This window comes from Chelonia mydas, chromosome 2 (genome assembly GCF_015237465.2).
Source record: "Chelonia mydas isolate rCheMyd1 chromosome 2, rCheMyd1.pri.v2, whole genome shotgun sequence".
Classification (NCBI taxonomy): Eukaryota; Metazoa; Chordata; order Testudines; family Cheloniidae; genus Chelonia; species Chelonia mydas.
The window spans coordinates 37,673,642-37,695,396 of NC_057850.1; the positions used below are offsets into that span (position 1 = coordinate 37,673,642).

General features: G+C 42.3%; 2 long non-coding RNA genes across 3 annotated transcripts in view; both read right to left on the minus strand.

The window, feature by feature from the left end:
- Positions 1-21,755, minus strand: part of LOC122464416 — a 59,165-nt gene that overhangs the window by 30,520 nt on the left and 6,890 nt on the right. The gene's annotated exons all lie outside the window — the stretch shown is intronic.
- Positions 12,985-17,076, minus strand: LOC122464415. Its single transcript, XR_006288406.1, has 2 exons — positions 15,961-17,076; positions 12,985-13,798 (listed from the first exon to the last, which is right to left on the minus strand). It is a non-coding gene; the product is annotated as an uncharacterized LOC122464415 (long non-coding RNA).

Below are 21,755 nucleotides of genomic sequence, written 5' to 3' on the forward strand. Positions count from 1 at the left end.
TTCTAAGGGGAGGGAGTTGTGAGGGAGAGAGGGAGTAAAACAAAAGCAATAAGAGAGATGTGTGGTCCATGTAGTCTAGTATCCTGACACGGATACTTCTGAGGAAGCTGCAAGAGACCCCTGCAACAGACAGTTAGGGGAAATAATCACATCCTTAACCTAAATAGTTATACTATAAAACTTTTAAATGCAGACCAGGCCGATTACAAGGCATTTTCTCAGCATGGGGCAAGGGTGACGTGTTGCAAAAGTATAAAATAAACAAAGTTCTTAAGATCTGGGGAAAATCCCTGCAAAAGTCACCACAAAGCCTGAGCAGAATTCTTGCAAGCTTCACCTTTTTTCCCCTGTGGTTGCCCCCGCCATGGGTAAGCAGAGCAAGGGATAGAACATGAGCTACATGGGTTTCCAAAAGCTGTTGATTCTAATGTCCTACTTAAAGTCAGTGGTGCAAAGATCAAAGGAGAAAATGAGACAACTGAATAAAAAAACAATCCAGCGTTCTAGTCCAAAAGTACCCATCCCAATAAGAACACTGCTGTCCTAACACATTACTCATCTACAAAAAATGGTTCTGCTGGCTAATTAACTTCAAGTGTTTGCATTCTCTCTTGTACAGTTGTGTGTTATTGTCAGTCTCTCTCTGTATTCTGATTGATAGCACCTCATGTCATTGTAATCCAGACAGTACTGTGCAGTAGCCAGAGCAACTTTTACTGATGAAGCATTTTCTAATCTATGTTCGTTTATCAGCAGAAGTGGTTTCTCTCCGTCGTGTACCAGACTTTTATCTCCTTTGCCTGTCACCCACCTCTGCACCCGTCTGATTTTCCTGTCTATCTCCTTCAATATTTGTTCTTTCCACTGAGTCACATGAGGCCCAGAGTTTTTGTATCCCCAGTGTGCCTCAGAATCTCAGCTGCCATGGCACAAACAAGGGCCCTGAATGTATCTATCTTTTTGTTGAAGGCAAGGATATATGCAGAGCAACCATGCATGGTGGGAATACATAAACACCTAGTACATTTATAAAAAAACACAAATAGCAGAGAAAATATTTCAGAGGACATGAAGAGATACAAGGAAGTATAAAAGGCTTTGAGCAAAGGTACCCTCCTAAGTTTGATATGATGCCAGAAGACCATAGGCTAATGGTAGTTCTGTCATTTTCACCATGCAGGTTGGCAGTCCATTTCTCCAAGTTTGCATTGTCATTCATTTGGCAGATCCACTGTCCAACTCCAGTGTAGGTTTACAGAAACAGGGGCATCATAGAATCATAGGACTGGAAGGGACCTCGAAAGGTCATCCAGTCCAGTGCCCTGAATTCATGGCAGGATTAAATATTATCTAGACCATCCTTGACAGGTGTTTGTCTAAACCTGCTGTTAAAAATCTCCAGTGATGGAGATTCCACAACCTCCCTAGACAATTGATTCCAGTGCTTAACCACCCTGATAGTTAAGAAGTTTTTCCTAATGTCCAATCTAAACCTCCCTTGCTGCAATTTAAGCCCATTGCCTTTTGTCCTGTCTTCAGAGGTTAAGGGGAATAATTTTTCTTCCTACTCCTTGTAGCAACCTTTTATGTACTTGAAAACTGTTATCATGTCCCCTCTCAGTCTTCTCTTCTCCAGACTAAACAAACCCAATTTTTTCAATCTTCCCTCATAGGTCATGCTTTCTAGACCTTTAATAATTTTTTTTTGCTCTTCTTTGAACTTTCTGCAATTTGTCCACCTCTTGCCTGAAGTGTGGTGCCCAGAACTGGACACAATACTCCAGTTGAAGCCTAATCAGCATGGAGAAGAGCAGAAGAATTACTTCTCATGTCTTGCTTACCACACTCCTGCTAATACATCCCAATGATGATTGGGTTTTTTTGCAACAGTGTTACACTGTTCACTCATATTTAGCTTGTGATCCACTATGATGCCCAATTCCCCTTCCGCAGTACTCCTTCCTAGGCAGTCATTTCCCATTTTGCATGTGTGCAACTGACTGTTCCTTCCTAAGTGGAGTACTTTGCATTTGTCCTTACTGAATTTCATCCCATTTACTTCAGATCATTTCTACAGTTTGTCCAGATCATTTTGAATTTTAATCCTATCCTCCAAAGTACTTGCAACCCCGCCTATCTTGGTGTTGTCTGCAAACTTTATAAGTGTAGCCTCTATGCCATTATCTAAATCATTGATGAAGATATTGAACAGAACTGGACCCAGAACTGATCCCTGTTGGATCCCCTCAATTTGCCCTTTCAGCTTGACTGCAAACCACTGATAACTACTCTTTGGGAATGGTTTTCTGACCAGTCATGTACGTACCTTGTAGTAGCTCCATCTGGGTTGTATTTCCCTAGTTTGTTTATGAGAAGGTCATGTGAGACGGTTTCAAAAGCCTTACTAAAGTCAAAATATACCAGATCTACTGCTCCCCCACATCCACAAGGCTTGTTACCATATTAAAGAAAGCTATTAGGTCAATTTGACCTGATTTGTTCTTGACAAATCCATGCTGACTGTTACTTATTACCTAATTATCTTCTAGGTGTTTGCAAATTTATTGCTTAATTATTTGCTCCATTATCTTTCCAGGTACTGAAGTTAAGCTGACTGATCTGTATTCCCCAGGTTATCCTTATTTCCCTTTTTATAGATTGACACTATATTTGCCCTTTTCCAGTCCTCTGGAATCTCTCCCGTCTTCCATGACTTTTCAAAGATAATTGCTAATGGCTCAGATATCTCCTCAGTCAGCTCCTTGAGTATTCTGGGATGTATTTCATCTGGCCCTGGTGACTCGAAGACATCTAACTTGTCTAAGTAATTTTTAACTTGTTCTTTCCCTATTTTAACCTCTGATCCTACCCCATTTTCACTGGCATTCACTATGTTAGACATCCAATCATGACTAACCTTTTTGGTGAAAACTAAAACAAAAAAGTTATTTAGCACTTCTGCCATTTCCACATTTTCTGTTACTGTTTCTCCCACCTCATTAAGTAATGGCTCTACCCTGTCCTTCATCTTCCTCTTCCTTCTAATGTATTTGTGAATGTTTTCTTTTTACCCTTAATGTCTCTAGCTAGTTTATTCTAATTTTGTCCCTACATACTTGTGTTGTTTATATTCATCCTTTGTCATTTGACATAGTTTCCATTGAAGATCTCCTGGTTAAGCCAGGGTGGTCTCTTGCCATACTTCCTATCTTTCCTATGCAGAGCAATAGTTTCTCTTGTGCCCATAATAATGTCTCTTTGAAAAACTGCCAACTCTCTGCACTGTTTTTCCCTTTAGACTTGCTTCCCATGGGATCTTACCTACCAACTCCCTGAGTTTGCTTTTGTCCGCATTCTTGAAATCCATTATCTTTTTTGCTGTTTTCCCTCCTACCATTGTCAGAATCATGAACTTTCCCATTTCATGATGACTTTCACCCAAGCTGCCTTCCACTTTCAAATTCTCAACCAGTTTCTCCCTATTTGTCAAAATCAAATCCAGAACAGCTTGTACAAATCTGTAACAATACTCATGAAAGAACATAGGAATACTGCAAGACATGTGCTGGAGTAAGTGGGTCACCCTGACTTTACAGGTAGTGGACTCTGATTTGGGAATGGAATTCAAGTTCAACAAGAGTCTAGGGTAGACGGCTCTGTTCTAGAGACCAGGAGCTCTAATCTGAGGAGTAAGAATTCTGTCCAAGGGTCCTGAGTTACGCTAGCTTTCCCACCTGTAGATTCTAAACTGTGTGGAGTGATTCTGCAGGACTCTGGCAATGGCAGTGGCAGTGCTAGTGCCGACTTCCTAGCAAGGACCTGACTAGCCCAGCAGCAGTGGTATAATGCTGACTTCCCAGCATCCTGACAAGTAAGAGTGCAGAGCTGAACTTTACAATGGGACCTAACCACACCAGCAGCAACAGAACTAATGTCATAGAACTGGACCAGGTAGCTACACATCAGAGTGGGCCTTGTTGGCAAGGTCATCTCTAGACTGGAGCAGACACGCAGAAGAGAGGCACCCCTGACTACACTGAGTCTGAATGGATCTGTGAGTGGGGTTTTAGGTGAGTAGGGATTGCTGTGTGATTGAGTTCAGGACCTAAATAAATCCGATTGTTAATTGTCAGAACTGTGGAGTTAGCTGTACTCCTGGTACACTGACTGAGTTTAATCAGTTTGCTGTATATACATATATACGGTTATTCTGTTTCTTGTGTCTTTTTCCCCCAAATAAAAGGTCCTTGTGAATCCATGTTCCCAAGAACTCTCAGTGCTTGCAAGTGGGGAAGAACCACCTGCAACAGTGATCACAAGGAGCTTCATGTTTAGTTTCCCAAAGCCAGAAGCAGGAGTAGAACTCTGGATGGGGGCTCGGGCCATTGTTTTATTTATTGTAGAAAAAGGACCCCCAGAAAGATTGAACACAGCCCTTGTTGCCAGGCTTGGCACCTGGCACAAAGGCTACATAAACATGACTGTCTTTGTACACTGTAAAGTCAAACTTGTGCTAATTAACATGTTTTTAATACAGTGCATCTTTCCAGCATAGAGAAGGCCATTGCGATGGTATTCTGTTCTAATCAGGTTCTTATACTGCGCCCATAGTATCCAAGTAGTGCAGCTTTTGGCTGAGATGCAAAGTTTGGCAGTCTGATGCATAATGACTGTCCAACAGAAACCGTGTTTCAGAGAAACTTGTATAATTCTCAAAAAGAAAAGGAGTAATTGTGGCACCTTAGAGACTAACCAATTTATTTGAGCATAAGCTTTCGTGAGCTACAGAGCTTATGCTCAAATAAATTGGTTAGTCTCTAAGGTGCCACAAGTACTCCTTTTCTTTTTGCGAATACAGACTAACATGACTGTTACTCTGAAACCTGTATAATTCTGTTTCCAGGTTTTCCTTCTAATACAGAAACTGGTGGCTTTTTTGTAAAATGTTCGTGAAGTGCTCAGCTTCCACATTTACTGGGGGCCAATCAGAAATCATGTTCCTGTTATGGAACTCGAAATCCTGGGCAAAGTTTGCAAAATCTTGGCAGAGAAATGGCGGTGCATAAACAGAGATGACCTCCAAGATAAAGAGAATATTTTGCCAAGTAATGGGATAACCTTTTTTGAAGAAGTAGGTGAGGCAAGTTCTACCCTGAGTCACATGAGCATTCATAGAGGATATCCAGGAGATGGCTGAGCCACTGTGTGAACTAGTGTCACACAGTCACGAATGAAGTGTGGAAAATAGTTGAGCATTACAGGAGTCTGCGTACTTCATTGGAATTCTGTGGTGCTGCTGACAAGCTTTTGGTGGCTGCTATCTTGTTAGGATCTGGTGCTGTGCCAGCTGCAGAAAAACATAAGGTCAAAAAACTCTAATGAGGTTTTAAGGAACTCATATGTATCTTGATTTAGAGTGAAGTTTGTCTGCTGAAGTCTCTTAAACTCTGCTTTAAATTATTTGTCATTGGCCTCACAACTTATCATGCCATGTATGTTGTCATTGTTGAAATGTTTTTATTGCAGGGTTGCCTTGCACAACAGGCTGCACTGTGTTCTGGAACACTTCAGCAGCAGAGCAGATGCTGACAGTGAGCCCTGTGCATAGTTGAAGACCAATAAATATCTTGATGCTGGTGCAAGCTCCAGATGGTGATATCCAGAATAGTGCTCAAGACTGAAGAAAAGTGTAGTTCTATGGATGAGATATACCACTACTAGAGAACTACAGTTTTAGGGAGACTCATGCCCACACATGTTCTGAGTTTCTTGGGTTTTGCACTTAGCTCTTCTAGACAGTAAGACCTGCATGCACAAAAGGAGTTAGACATTGTGACACTGAGTGTCACAGTGCCTAACAAGGCACTGTGGTCCAAGTCCCCCCTCTGCCTGATGGGGAGAATGGATTTGAACAGGGATTAGATGCCTCTTAATAGAGTGCTCTAACCACTGGGCTATGAGATATTCTGATGTGAGCCTCCCTCAGTCTCTCCTGTTGAAGCTGTTGCACTCTGGATAAATAATGAGTCATTGGAGCTGGGGGACTGGATCCTGGGTCTCCCATAACCCTGAATGCTCTAAACACAAGGCTATACAATCATTCTCATGCTTGTGCTCTTGCTCTGTCTCTCTCTTGCCCAAATGACTCAGCAGAAGAATTAAAATGGCTCTATAGGTGCCTGATGGTTAGAGCATTTACCCAAAATGTAGGAGATCCAGTCTCCCTGCTTCAATGACTTTTCATTCTACTTCTTTGAACTCTAGGCACTATTGCAATGTAGTAGTATTTGTTAAATAACAAATCTGAGCTACGCACAATGTCTGTCCATTTACTTTTTCCGTGATCTCCAGTTCTTCAGTATATTCAAGCTTTTCGTTCCACATTTTGAAATGGAAGCAGATGGCTCGATGTGACTGGTAGTATACTGGCATTAGCGGGTAGCTTTATTTGGAAGTCTTTGACTTTCTCAGTGCTGTTGAGAAGGTTCTGGGTACCACTGAAACAGCGGATCAATAGTAATTCCAGTGGGCCGGATGCTCCACTCCACTGAGGCCATTTTGCTTCATGTTTGTGACACAAAGTGGCTTTAAAGCAACTAGAGATACCAGCAGAGAACTTCCACCATATAGAGGAAATCTCCATAGGTGTAATCACCTCCTTTTCCAACTGCACTTTACTGAGGTATTGCATATTCATTTCCAGTTTCAGGTCTAGCAAAGACCTGAGTGACTGCTGCATTATATAGCTCACTTTCTGGAATCATCTCAAAAGTTTGGTGCTCTCCAGCAGTTTTCAAAATACTGAATCCATTGTTCAGTGTGTCAAATATGATGGGAGCCCTGCTGCTCTCAGTTTCCCCTTCAGTTTCTTTTTATTGTCTGATTTATGTTCTTTGCGTTCTGTTTTTGTATTGAAATTACTGAATTGTAATTTATCCTTTTTTTCTCTCTCATTTTCTTTTCTATCCAGCTTTAACTGTTCCAACATACAGAAATTAAACATTACTGTCCCTTTAATGTTTGGTTTCCTCTAGGCACACTTGGTATGGCTTGTTTGCATTGTTTTTACCACTTACAAGATGGCTGCCAACTAGCTTCCTGGGCAGGTTCAGAGCCCTCTATCACTCATAAAGATGGATTCTACTTAGGTAAGAAGTCTGCTTTCCTCTGTAGTCGAGTTCAGAATGGAACAGTTTTTCCTTTGAGAAGCTCAGGATATCATCTATATCAGTGGTTCTCAACCAGGGATACGTATACCCCTGAAGGTACACAGAGGTCTTCCAGGGGGTACATCAACTCATCTAGTTTTACACCAGACTACATAAAAAGCATTAGCGAAGTCAGTACAAACTAAAATTTCATACAATGACTTGTTTATACTGCTCTATATACTATACATTGAAATGTAAGGAGAATGTTTATATTCCAAATGATTTACTTTATAATTATATGGTAAAAATAAGAAAGAAAGCAGTTTTTCAGCAACAGTGTGCTGTGGCACTTCTGTATTTTTATGTCTGATTTTGTAAACAAGTAGTTTTTAAAATTAGGTGAAACTTGGGGGTATAAAAGAGAAATCAGACTCCTGAAAGGGGTACAGTAGTCTGGAAAGGTTGAGAGCCACTGATCTACATTAAGATTTTACAGTATTCTTGTTTGAACTAAATCTGTTGCACTGAGCAGGTTTTGAGTCCTCTCTTAAGGTGCGTTGACACGCAATTTCTTGAAGACTGGGTTTATGTTTTGCTTTTATTGTTCTCTGGCATCTTTTATGCAGGACATAGCTGATGCTGTTAGTGATCCTGGCTCTCTAGCTCACTGAGGAACATAGCCCATTTGCACAATGTCAATGTCCTGGCCCAGATTAAGAAATCATGATGAATTTGGAATTGATTGCTAACTATAGTAGTTACTTACCTAGGTCAGATTGCTTGTGCCTTACTAGCTCATTAGCTTTACCTAAGCAGTTACATTCAGGTAAGCATTAGCTCAGAGCAGCAGCTGGAAGATCCTGAGTAAGCTACAGCAGGCAACAGAATGAGACCCAGACTTAGCTCCAAGGGACCAATTCTCCTCTCACACTGGTATAAACTGAGACTAGATCCATTGAAGTCAGTGGAGCGACACTGCTCCATGTCACAGAGAAGAATCAGGGCCCAGAGGTTTTCACTCCACACATCTGTAAGGCACTGTCCATAGTGCAGGCCAATTTGAGTAGCAAAGTGAGATAGAAAAACCTCGGAGAGGAGGCAGCAGGGTGATGGGACTATCAAAGCCGCTGGAGGGGAGTAAGTCTGTTGCCTGTCCCTAATGCCTGAGGAAGGCATCTGCCCAGCAGTTTTCCTACTGCAAAGAGTGACTGTTGCGGGGCAAGGTGGCTGTGTGTCAGAACCATGGGGCATGGTGAGGATTGCTATAGATTCATATAAGCATCTGTGCTGTTGAATGATTACCCAACCCATTCACAAATGCCAAAGCTTCTGAGATCTCTCTATCACTGTTGTCTGCATATATTTTGGCAGTGTCAGCACATGTTGCGTGACTTTGTTTTTTTACGTTATATCGTTATGATGAAACTTCACTTATTAATGTAACCTCACGGGCAAATAATGTGTGATTTAGTGGATATTTTGTTTTAGTTCTGTTGGTCTGCTCCATGAGATCTTTATCAGACAGAAAATTGTATCAATTTTGAAGCCCTGATATTTGTATCAAAAATACTGTAACAAAGCTGTGACCATCTAGGATTTCCCAGTTGTCAGTCACTGTGAGGCATATTACGGCTACTGAAATCTTCCCAGGAACACCAGGCATAGTACTCTGCTCCAAAACACATACTCTTACAGCTTGAGCTTGAGGAGAAAATCCCTTAGCTGTTAGAAGTATAAGACATATGACACACAACTCAGCAGTTCTAATTCTAGCTGGTAGAGGGCAGTGGCAGACACACACACAGTAGTAAGTACTTCACAATAATCTAAAATTCACCAGAGTTTTACATGCACACACCCTTGACATGCTTTATTAAAATTGTTCTTTGGGGAAATGTTTTTGCCAGCTATGTTTTGAGACCCATAAAGTAACTTCACCACTGTCTTTCTCCTCTGCATCATGACTATTTGGGGGACAGGGAGAGGATTTCTCCTCTTTTGCTATCTATTTCCAAAATGACTTCTTTGTATCGCTCCTGACCTTTGTTAAGGAAACAGAAGTACAACGTTTTGAATGGTTGAGGAGTACCCTGTTTTAAGGTCTGTTTTGTAAGTGAAGTGACTGCTTTGGCTGTTGGCCACGAGAATTTCCACAAATATATAGCTTTGAGGGTTTTTTTTCTCCTAGATTATTATTTTTTAAAAAGTATTACTTGGAACTTGGGACTGCACTACCCAAAAGATTATCTGCCACTGAAAAGCATCTCTGAACTAAGTAGGCTACCAAAAGTACAAAGCATTATCAGCCATATACACTCAGTTTAAGGTAACTGACACTCCCTTGTGAAAGCCACAGTTCCTTACTTATCTCTCTGGCACAGTTCCTCAGCCTTTTAGCTTTCATAATAGTATTTTTAGCATATGGTATTGCACTGCAACTAGTTAAGAGAGGAAAAACTAGAAGAGGGCAAAGAAAGAACTTGCAGTACCTGAGCTTAACAGTGCAACACATCTGAATGCCTAGACTTTATTTTCTAAATCAAGTATTACCTGTGTTTTCAAATGACTAGACTAACAAACAAACAAAGAGCAAAAAACCTGAAATACAAATCCAGAATTAGCACACTTTGGACACAAATTTTAAAACAAATGTTTTCCAAACCAAATTATAGGGTCTGATCTGTATTTATCATTTTCAAGGATTAAACTGTATTTAGTAAACTTCACCATATAAACATTAATGCATTAATACTCACAGTCCCACTTCCTATGGGGCAGAAAGGGAAATCTACATTAATAAAGTATTAACTAATTTCATTATTTCCATTGAAATCTAAAATGATCGAGAAATAAGTAAATTCACAAGTCATAACATTTTTGATACAAGGAAAATCTTAACTGTTTAGAGATAACTAGGGCCCTACCAAATTCATGGTGCATTTTGGTCAATTTCATGGTCATAGGAATTCAAAAATAATTTCATTTCAGATACTTAAATCTGAAATGTCATGGTATTGTAACTGTAGGGGTCCTAATGCAAAAAGGGCTAGTGTGGGGGGGTATCACAAGGTTATTGTAGGGGGATCGTGGTATGGTCACCCTTACTTCTGTGCTGCTGCTGGTGGTGGTGCTGCCTTCAGAGCTGGGCATTCGGCCAGCAGCCACCACTCTCCAGCCACCCAGCTCCGAAGGCAGTGCAGAAGAAAGGGTGGTAATACTACAACTCCCCTACAATAACCTTGCGTCATAAATATAAAGGGAAGGGTAACCACCTTTCTGTATACAGTGCTATAAAATCCCTCCTGGCCAGAGGCAACATCCTGTTACCTGTAAAGGGTTAAGAAGCTCAGCTAACCTGGCTGGCACCTGACCCAAAGGACCAATAAGGGAACAAGATACTTTCAAATCTTGGAGGGGGGGGGCAGGCTTTTGTTTGTGCTCTTTGTTTACGTGTTGGTTCTCTCTTGGGACTGAGAGAGGCCAGACAGAAATTCATCTTCTCCATCCCATCCTAATCCAAGTCTCCAATATTGCAACCAGTATAGGTAAGCCAGGCAAGGCGGATTAGTTTATCTTTTGTTTTATGTGAATTTTCCCTGTGCTAAGAGCGAGGTTTATTCCTGTTTTCTGTAACTTTAAGGTTTTGCCCAGAGGGGGATCCTCTGTGTTTTGAATCTGAATACCCTGTAAAGTATTTTCCATCCTGATTTTACAGAGGTGATTCTTTTACCTTTTCTTTAATTAAAATTCTTCTTTTAAGAACCTGATTGATTTTTCATTGTTCTTAAGGTCCAAGGGTTTGGGTATGTGTTCACCTGTACAAATTGGTGAGGATTATTATCAAGCCTTCCCCAGGAAAGGGGGTGTAGAGCTTGGGGGGATATTTTGGGGGAAGACGTCTCCAAGTGATCTCTTTCCCTGTTCTTTGTTTAAAACGCTTGGTGGTGGCAGTATTCTGTTCAAGGACAAGGCAAAGTTTGTACCTTGGGGAAGTTTTTAACCTAAGGTGGTAAGAATAAGCTTAGGGGGTTTTTCATGTGGGTCCCCACATCTGTATCCTAGAGTTCAGAGTGGGGAAGGAACCCTGACACTTTGCAATCCCCCCGCAACCGACTTTTGGGTCGGGACCCCTAATTTGAGAAACGCTTGTCTCCCCTGTGAAATCTGTATTGGAAAGGATAAAAGTACACAGAAGACCAGATTTCACAGTGAAGACCTGATTTTATGGTTTGTGATGCGTTTTTCACGGCCGTGAATTTGGTAGGGCCCTAGAGATAACCATTCCACCAATTCAACTGTGCTTAAAGTTATACGTGATCCTTATGAAATTTCATGTTAGGCCTCTGCGCTGAGTAAAGATTCTGAAATGGCTGACCAACCACTATTAGTGAAATATAGCAAATATACTTGGCTTTTGTTCTCGTGTTCAGTGGTTTCATTCTTATTTAGCTAACAGTAGGCAATATGTCTATCAGCACTGGTAAGTCCTCAGAACTTCATCAGGATTGTGGAATGTTCCAAGGACCCATAATGAGAGAATTATCACGCCTTATGCGCCTTACCCTGTTAGGCTAGATTCATCCAAACTGTAAAAGAAAGCTGTAAATTATCTCCCCATGCCAACTGGATCCCTTGTTTTAAAGGAAGATTTACCTTGGAGAGTGGCCATGCTTCTGCATGAGGAAGAGCTTTCAGTTTACTCAGTTGTCCTTAGCATATATGATGACAAGGGATGCACTGAATATGGATAACATGACCATACCCTCTCCCTACAGGGGCTGCACTGGTCGCCTTTTGTCTTCCTGGTGGAAAGGAGGTTGTGGTAAGCAATCATCATATAGGGGTTGAATAGCATCAGAGCCAAAATGGATCCAGGAGACATCATATATGACATCAGTAAAGATCAACAAGAATTTTCCCAATGAGATTTGCTAGGAATGCGCTATTCAAAGCTAAGCCCCACATTCTGTGTGGCATGTTATACTTAAATTACATAGCAGGGACCTTCCAGTTATGCAGCACTTTGTTCTTGAGTCAGCAAGCTTCTTAAGCATGTGCCTAACTAACCATATTAATAGTTCCAATGAAGTCAAATGGGACTTAAGTTAGGCACATCCGTAACTAGCTTGCTGAACTGGATCTATTATGAACACATTCCTGTCCCCAGTCTACTTCATTCTCATTGTCCTCTCCCAGTCCAGTTAGTATAATCCAAGTGGACTCCAGTCACTGAGCAATTCTGGGGATGAGGAACTAAAGAAGTCCCCAAGGAAAAAATGTGTTAATGGGGAGTGTTACAGAGTGCAGGGAGTGAACACCTATTAAGTTCTGGGGGTGGACAGAAGGAAAAAACACTGTTACCTGAGAAGTTGCAGAATGGTGGTCAAGTATGCATTTGGCTGTTGGAAAGGCAGATGGTATTGTTCACGGAATAGGTTGGAAGCAGCAGAAAAAACATTCTGACCATTATAACTCCATCTTGTGTTCTACAGGATATTTGTGAGAGCAAGAGAGAAAGTGTTCTTGGTGGGTGGGAGGCAGAGGTATGGAGACTTGCTTGGAGATTCAAGCAGCCAGCTAGGCATCCCACAGAAAATACTAACGCCCAGGTGAATGCTGACAGGGATGCCTATCATTTGTATTTTGAGTCTTATGCCTGAGCATGTTAGCATGTGGAGGAGAGAGTTGGGAAAGATACATTGCAAGCACTGGGGTGCTGTGTTTGGGTGATGGAAGTGAAACGTTCCCTAGGTACTTTTGTAAAAGCCTAGGAATTATTTCAGCTTTATTTAAAGAAATTTCAGTTAAATGCAATGATGACTCATCACAGATGCATGGTAAGCTGTTTTTATTATAAAGAACGATAAACCCAAAATAAAGGTTTTATGAAACCAATGGAAAAAATATACGTTTTGCAAATAAATTTAAACAACCTACTAATTAACCAACTATAAGCCAACCTTTAATCAAAGCAACAGTACAAACAGAACTGGAAGTGCAACAGTAAGAACACTGTAAATAGAAAAAAAACTGGGGAGGAAGGGAGTTAAAGTTACAGATGTGTATATGACTTCCATCTGGATCTTCTTCTCCGCAAGGGTTCTTCAGTGGAGTGATGTGGCTCAAAGATTTCAGGGGCATTGCAGGGCTCAAAAGAGCTGGGTTTTCAGGTGTAGAGTTCTTGGTGCCCAGAGGTTGGTTCTGAGAGGAGAATAGCATCAGGAGCACTGCTGGGGGTAGTTTGGTGGGAAGGAGTTGCTGCTGGTCCCAGTACCCAGTATTGCCTATATGCTGATGGACTCAGCTGTGTCCAGGATTACAGGACCTGCTGGCCAAACAAGAGTGTGTTTTGGAGGATAGCATATTCTGGCTGAAAATGGCATCCACAAGTTACCACTACAGCTCCCTGTCTTTTTCCATGCTGTCCTTGGCCAATGCCACAATCTCTTGGGAGAACTGCATTTCTTTCTCCCTCCTGGTCCTCATATACAGCTTCCACTTCTCAGACAATCTGGTTTTCCTCTGGGACTCTGCCATGAGTTCTGGAAACTTCTCATCCCAAGTCTTCCCCCCTCTCCTCCTCAGGTTAGCCACCCTCTCAGCAACACATAGAGACCCTGTCTTTGAGAGTCTGGCCATTGCAGGTGCTGTGGGAGTTTGGAAAAAATAATTGCTTACTGTTCATATTCCAGACTGGCCATCGTAACATCTTTTATATAGCTACATGTGATTAGCTCTCTGAGACTCTTCCCAGTCTTCGGAGAATCTCTCAGATGGTAAATGATCTACATGTGAGGAGGAGGGTGCTGGGTGCATTGGGATTTCTGTATATGCTGTTCGAGGGTGAAGGGGTTGGAGTTATGTTCCCATTTTGTTTGTGCACTAGAAGCACTTTATGGTATGAGGAGTTAAAGGGGATTTATGGCAGGGCATGGGGATGAACTGGATAGTAATCCCCTCTACATCCCCTTTAGGCTCTCAATGTTGTGCTGAGGTGAGTGACTAGGAAGTACAGAATGGTTTTATTCAAAAAGGCAAGAGGCAGACCAGCAAGATACACTGAAATTTTTCACCAGGATAGGCCCCCTAGACGTATGCGGGAGGGCCTTGCAAGCTATACCGAAGAGGGGGCGCAAGGCTATGCACTATCATGTGCAAAACAAAACAAATGGAGCAAATCCTCAGTCTTCAGTTCTGCTGAATCTCCCTTGCAAACATGGAGAAAGTGCAGAGAAAAACAGACAGGGTCCTCTAATGATTAGGAGTCTGGTGGCACCTTAAAGACTAACAGATTTATTTGGGCATAAGCTTTCATGGGTAAACCACTTAACTCCAACCCCTTCACCCCCAAACAGCATATATAGAAATCCCCATGCACCCAGCACCCTCCTCCTCACATGTAGATCATTTACCATCTGAGAGATTCTCCGAAGACTGGGAAGAGTCTCCGGGAGCTAATCACATGTAGCTATATAAAAAATGCTACCATGGCCAGTCTGTAATGATTGTCAGCTTGAATGCATGTCACAGGGCATTTATATCTCAGCAGGGAGTAGTATTGTTTACACCTTTACCCAGATATGTAATATGAATTTCTCTCTCACTAACCAAACACTATGAACACTAACTAAACTTCTTCTCCCAAAACCACTGTCTCAGTAAACCATTGACTTTTGCCCAAATTAATGCTTTTGTTATCTGAATCTGTTGGAGGAGATGATGGTGGTGTGGTGTCAGACTGCAGCTGCACCATGATGGTAGCCCCATTTTGAGACAGCAGAAAGGGGGAGGGGGTGTTTCACCACTCAGGACAGATGATGGAAAACAGGCAGCTGGGCAAAATTGTTCTCCACACCATATACCTGTAAACAATTTGATAGCTGTGGTGTTAGCATGTCACAGAGGCTGATTGCCAGGTGAAACAGCTGCCATTTTGAACACATGCAGGGGACAGGTGGAGCTGAACAGACAGCATGGGTTGAGGGAGGGAGGTGGGGGCTGGATACTCTGAAGGGCTCCTTGCTCACATCCACCTACAGTGGCAGCGGTCCTGGCACAATGTTTCCTCTAATTTTTTATGTCCATGTGTGGAATGAATTTTGTTATGTGCACCAATATGGAGGTGATGTGTGACACATCACCTTCATATTGGTGCACATAACAAAATTCATGTAGTGGGGGTGGGGCAGAGGGGTTCAGCGTGTGGGAGAGGGCTCAGGGTTGGGGTGCGGGGGGAGGTGAGGGTTCTGGGGTGGGTCTGGGGATGAGGGGTTTGGCGTGTGCGAGGGGGCTCGGGCAGAGGGTTGTATGCAAGGAGTGAGGGCTCTGTCTAGGGGTGAAGGCCCTGGGGTGGGGCTGGGGACGAGGGGTTTGGAGTGCAGGCTGTCCCGGGGCTTCAGCGGGGAGAGAAGACTTCCCCCATCCCTCTCTCGCCACAGCAGCTCGGGGCCGGAGGGAAAGGCGCCTCTCCCCAGCAGCTCCGGCGGGCCTGGGTCAAGGGAGGGGCTCTTCTCTCCTGGCTGCGGCAAGTTTGAGACAGGTCCATGCTGGGGCCGGCCAAGAGCGACACCTCTCCCGGCCGCAGCAGGTCCATTCTGGGGCTGGCAGGGAGGGGTGCCTCTCCCCACCCACCGCAGCAGCTCCATGGCATCTCTCTCCGCCACAGCCCTGAGCCCCCGCGCAGCTTAACAGGCAGCTGTACACCCGTGCAGCTTAGAGGGAACTTAGGTCCTGGGGTACCAGAACTGAAGCCACAGTGCCAGTATTGCACAATAATAATAAATAATGAATTATAAAGATAGATACTAACATGTTGCGGTTCCTTCCAGGGAATCTGCCTCTATGATCCTGGCCTGAGTTTCTCACTGGGACTTGGGCTCAGCTGATGCAGTGCAGAAATCAGGGTCAGATGCAGTAGGGCTGGTCTAGGGCTGGCTTTCCAGCTGACCGTCGTCAGGGTCCTGAGTCCCAAGAAGACCCTGGTTGTCAGAGGACAGCTCCTCTCTGGCATCCTCCTGCTCAGACCCTGATGGATTTTGCCAGTTGGCCTCAGGTGAGGGTGAAGTGAGGGCTGAAGGCGCAAAATTGTGCCTGGGGTAGGTTGTGCTATAATTGTGTAGAATACGGTCCAAGTCATCAAAAACCTGACAGGTCACATGTACCCTGCTGGCCTGTCTCCTTTGTCCCTTGTTTCAATGTATTTTCTCCTGAGCTGCTTGTTCTTTACCTAGCACTGGTCAATATCCCAGTCGTGACCACTCACAGACACCTGCTTTGGAATGTCCACAAACTGGCCACAAGAGCTTCCTGAAAAGATACTTCTCCCAGATGGCAATGAGATCCAGGGGGTCAGCAAGGCTCCAAGCAGCTGCACCAGGCATGCTGCGGGGCTTCCAGTATGTTATTGCATTTGTATCACAAGAATGCTGCTAGACTGGGATTAGGAGCAAGTGGGCCACAGCTGGCTCTGTGCCAGCTTTTAAACTTGGAGGAGTAGCGTTATCCTGGGAACTTGACATCAGCGTGGGGAGGGCACACAGGAAAACAGACATCTCTAAGTCACCCTGCAAAGCACTGTGAGAGAACTGTTCGAAGCATAGTTATGCAGATGAAACTACACAGGATCTTTTCAGGGGACAAGACAAGATGTCACGTTTATTATAATAACACAATTTGACTTATGACCAATAACTAATACCTATGTAGGTGTACGTACACACACACACAGTTCTGCAGCTGACAGATAGTTACCAGTCCTGAATGTACCTTGAGTTTGTGGCTTGGGTTCATAGCTTGCGGCAGCTAACTGGCCAGGAAAGCCGGGCTCAAGGAAGAGCTGGGTCTCTGTTGGGCATGCGCCGATGCCCTTCCATGTTGGCAGCAGAATGTTACCCTCCAAAGTCTTCCATCTCACCAATCCTTTTTGTAGGCTTTAGTTTGAATCCAGAGTCTATAGGTCTTGCTGTGTCACGCTGTGATTGATCACCCGTCAACTGCAGACATGACTTTCAGCATAGGACCTGGCTTTGATGTTTCTTAAATTGTACTTTTGTTCTTTTCTTTTTGGGGTGGACTCTTCTTGCTTTGTCAGGGCTGTTGTCTGCATCTTCAGCCGTTGGTATTTACACTTTATTTCATCAGAACAGGCTGGTGCTGAAGGTTGATTCCATCATCCATACATACCTCATTCACACATCTAAACTACACTAATAAGATTACATCAGGGTTTTGCAAAATGAAGGTTGCAGGAGGGTTTACAAAATGGAGTGAGCATTTTAAAATGGAGTTTGGGACAAGTTAAATTGGAGTTTGAGTTACAATATGGACAAGTATAATGAATGGCAAACAGCGAGCAGAAGTTACGATGTTGAAAGAGTGTAAGTTTCAGCAATTTAATCAGCAACTGGATTGAAAGTGAAACCCAATTAGCCAGTTATTGGGGTAACCAGTTTTAAGAATGAATGTTGTTTCATTCATAGAACTTTGCTTATGAAGTTATATTAATAAAGTGAACAATTAAAAATAATTTCATTGATCAGATCACTACAGCATGCAAAAAGTGATGCGCAGCAGTTACGTCCACACAAACAACAGACTATATTAATTCAATTTGAAGCAATCCAAGTCCAATTTGTAAGAGTACTCCAGAAAAATACAGTGTTAATGCTCAGTGATGGATTGGGTCATGTCTATACAAGCATTTTCAAACCAGATAAACTCAATTTGATCTGGTTTAAAACCACCATGTAGACAAACCATTAGTCATCAAAGCAACCTTAATTCTTCACCTGTCAACAGCAACCAGAAACAATAATATTACAGGAGCCACAGAGTGAAACACAGGGTCACTTTATCAGTGACCACCAAAATTAACACCACAGTTTACTAGGCTCTTTTTCATAATCCTACAAGTGACTGAATAGGACCATCTAGCAAAAAATATATTGCATCTCTGTTTTCATGGCAAATCAACATGGCTACTGGCTTCTGTGACAGATCAACCTTCACCTATCAACAATTTATATTTGATATAGAGAAGAAATAATTCTTCAGAGAAAATTATTAGAAAATAGGAGCACTGTATCTTTGTTGAAGGATGTGTGAGGGAACAAAACACCATTTTCACCTCCCACCCCTCAGGCATCTCCAGCTTTCCTGGCTGAAATCCTTCTGGATACTAATTAGGCTTCCATTGACTTGACTGAGGGCGTTGCATGACCATTTGTTTTAATTAGTTTCAGCTGGAACAAGTACTAATGATCTTTATAGAAAAATGAAACTAAACATTATTTTGCCCAGGCCAAAAGGAACCAGTTTTTTTCCTCCAAGACAAGTGCACCTGTGAACTACACATCAATATGATAATGTAGTCTCATTCCAAAGTTCTGTCTATAGGGGACATCTGCCTAAGACAAGGGGGCATTGCTGCAGCTTACCGGAGTGGCACTCAAGTGACTGACACAGTACCATAAAGTTATAAGCAGGTAATTTTCAAATTTATCATTTCTTACCTATACATCAGACCCTGCTTAGATTAACTTTACCAAGTTAAGGCTACATAGACATTCATACCATTGTATTGTTTTGATATGACTTTCTCTACTTCCAGTAAATCATGTTTTAATGAAATCTATGAAGTTAGCCTATATTATGTGGGAAATTCAGTCTGTCTGCAAAGTAGCAAACACACACAACCACTCCATAATCGAAAAGCACACAGAGGAAAATTGTTCTATGCTGATCACCAAAGGTACATCTTCCTCTGAATCTGAAAGTATTGCTAGACACATAAATTATAACTATCTTGTTTACAGTATTTACAGATACTTAAATACCAAGCCCTGAATTACATAAGTTACTTGGTGAGAACAGAAGGTAGTGTAGTGGTGAAAAATCACGTGTAGGATTGAAGACACGTGTATGTATAAAAACATGTGCTTCACATTTATTACAATCTATATGCAAGCTTTACCAAACTAATTATCTTTTCCAGTTTTGAAGGATAACTGCTGATTTTTGAAAACTCATTAAACTTTCAAAATGCATTTATTTTTTCTTATATTTATTTACAAGTATTTATTTGGCACTCAACATGGCAATACCTGAATACCTCACAAACGTGAACGAACTTAGAAGCCTGAGAAGCAAGGAATAATTACTATTTTTAAGACAGAGAAAATGATGAACAGAGGTCAAGTGACTTGACCAAAGCCGCAAAGAAAGCCCTATGACAGTACCAGGAATGGAACTCAGGGCACAAGATTAAGCTGAGCTCTAACCACAAGACCATTCCTTGCCTTCTCCACCAAAGCGACTGACCTAGATCACATCTTACAAAGTAAGTTTAAAGGTATGCTGGATAGGATCCTTTAACGTGGTACAAGGGCACGACTGATGTTGTTTGGGTAACACTAACTGCCTATTTATACACTTCCTAAAGGTTAGTTTTTCCTTTTTAAAGAGGAAGCTAAAAGTTGCTTGTCCAGTTTAATATTTTGTAGTGGTGGTATATGATAAAACAGTGTTAATACAGGTTCCCTCCCCTCTTTTTCTTTATTTTTACATTAGAGCAAAAATGGTTCAGCTGTTTCTGTGAACTAGAAGAAAATAAATTGTTTTGATGAGGATTAAAATTCTTACAACTATTTAATTGAGAAGCTCTAGCATATCCATGCTTTGGAGCAAGGATTTGAAATGTGGAAGAGGATCACCCCGTGGCCAGAGAGGTTCCTTTATACTGCCCCTGTGAAAATCAACTCAAACTTCTGAGTTGAAAACCTATACAAATCACTGTTTGCATATTCTCAGTAGAGGTTTGTTAAAGGCTGGCAGCCAAATGCTGTGAACATTCCATTTCTACTGAGCACTGCTCAGCTCTGGGGTGAAGCAGACGTTTTTTGCAATTTTTTCTGACTGCCAAGCCATTACTGTGCTCAGTGATGAAACTAAGAACGGGGAAGGTAAGTCTTACATTACAAGCACTGAAGCCACACAGCTACAGCGACACCACTGTAACATAGACATGTTAGAGTGACAGAAGGGGTTTTTCCCTTTATGACTAAAAGGTCACTGTAGTAAATCTGTAGTAAATTCACCCCCTTGAGAGGTGGTACCTAGGTTGACTCAAAAATTTACTGTCAACCTAGTGGTGCCTTCAGTGTTGCTTAGGTTCGCTTCACTTTTTCATACCTCTGAAGAACGTGGCTAGGTCAACTTCAGTTTTAGGTTTAGACCAGGCCAGAGTATGTCTCCTGTGTTCCCAGTACTCCCCTGCTGATGCCGAGGCAGCATGGATGAGGAGAAAGCAAGCTGACTCAGAGACAGAGGGGTAACTCTGGGGGGAACTGGCTAGGGGGGATAGAACAGGGTGGGATAGAAGCAGGGGAACAGAGAAAAGGAGACACTGGAGAACAGGGAAGAAAGGGGAGGCTAGTGGGGACACAAACAGAAGGGTCTGTAGCACACAATTGAACATACTCATCTTCAAAACTTAAATGAAACTCAAGATTCTTGAGTTACATTATTTCTCTGCTATCAGTAAATATCTCTGAAAACCACTGGCAAAAACTGGCAGTAAGAAATATGGTTGCCCATGCAACATTAATTTGTATTCCTTGTATATAGGTATTAGGATAGCCCTCGATTACATGACCACATTTTTTCCACAGGATGCTTGCCTCATACACAGGATGGGTCGTACTTAGGGTAATCAGGGTTGTGTAGTAAAGAAGGCTGTTCTCTGTAAGATCCTTGTCTCGTTTGTTGCAAAAGCTGGAAGATATGAACTGAATGAGGCAGGGAACTGCAGAAAGAGAGAGGATGGTCTTGTGGTTAAGGCAGTGAATGCTACCAATGAGAATTAGATTTTATCCCTGCCTCTATCTGAGTCCCAAGGTGATGCTGGGTAAGTCACACAAACTGAATTTTCACAGCTGGCAACTGTATTCCTCATTTTCTGGGTATCCTATTTGAGAAAACTTGGGCCAGGTTTGCACAAGTGGTGAACACCTATAGTTACAACTAAAGTCAGTAGGAGCCATGCTTCAGAGTGCTATTAAATGCTAAGTACTCTGAAAAGTCAGGTCATGGCTTCTCAAATTGGGCACCCAAAATTTTTCCTTTTTTATCTCATTGCCTAAGTTCCACATGTCTAAAATGAGGATAACACCACCACTTCAATTCACTGGTGTGTTTAATGAATGTCTTTTATGAGTATGAAATGCTCATGCTACAGTGAGCCCCAAAAGACTCCTTGAGGAAATTACTAAGGCCACGTCTACAATTACAAGCTTACAGTGGCACAACTGTACCGATACAGCTTTGATGCTGTAAGAGCACTCATGTAGCCATGTTATGCTGATGGGAGAGAGCTCTCCTGTCAACATAATAACAGCAGCTCAATGAGCGGCAGAATCTATGTTGGCAGAAGAGCGTCTCCCACCGACATAGCACTGTGCACACGAGCGCTTGTGCCAGCAAAACTTATCTCACTCGGGGCGGGGGGTTCACACCCCTTAGCGACAAAAGTTTTGCTGATATAAGTGCTAGTACAGACATGGCCTAATTCTGTACTCAATACAGAGCTTGAATGGTATGTAATAAATA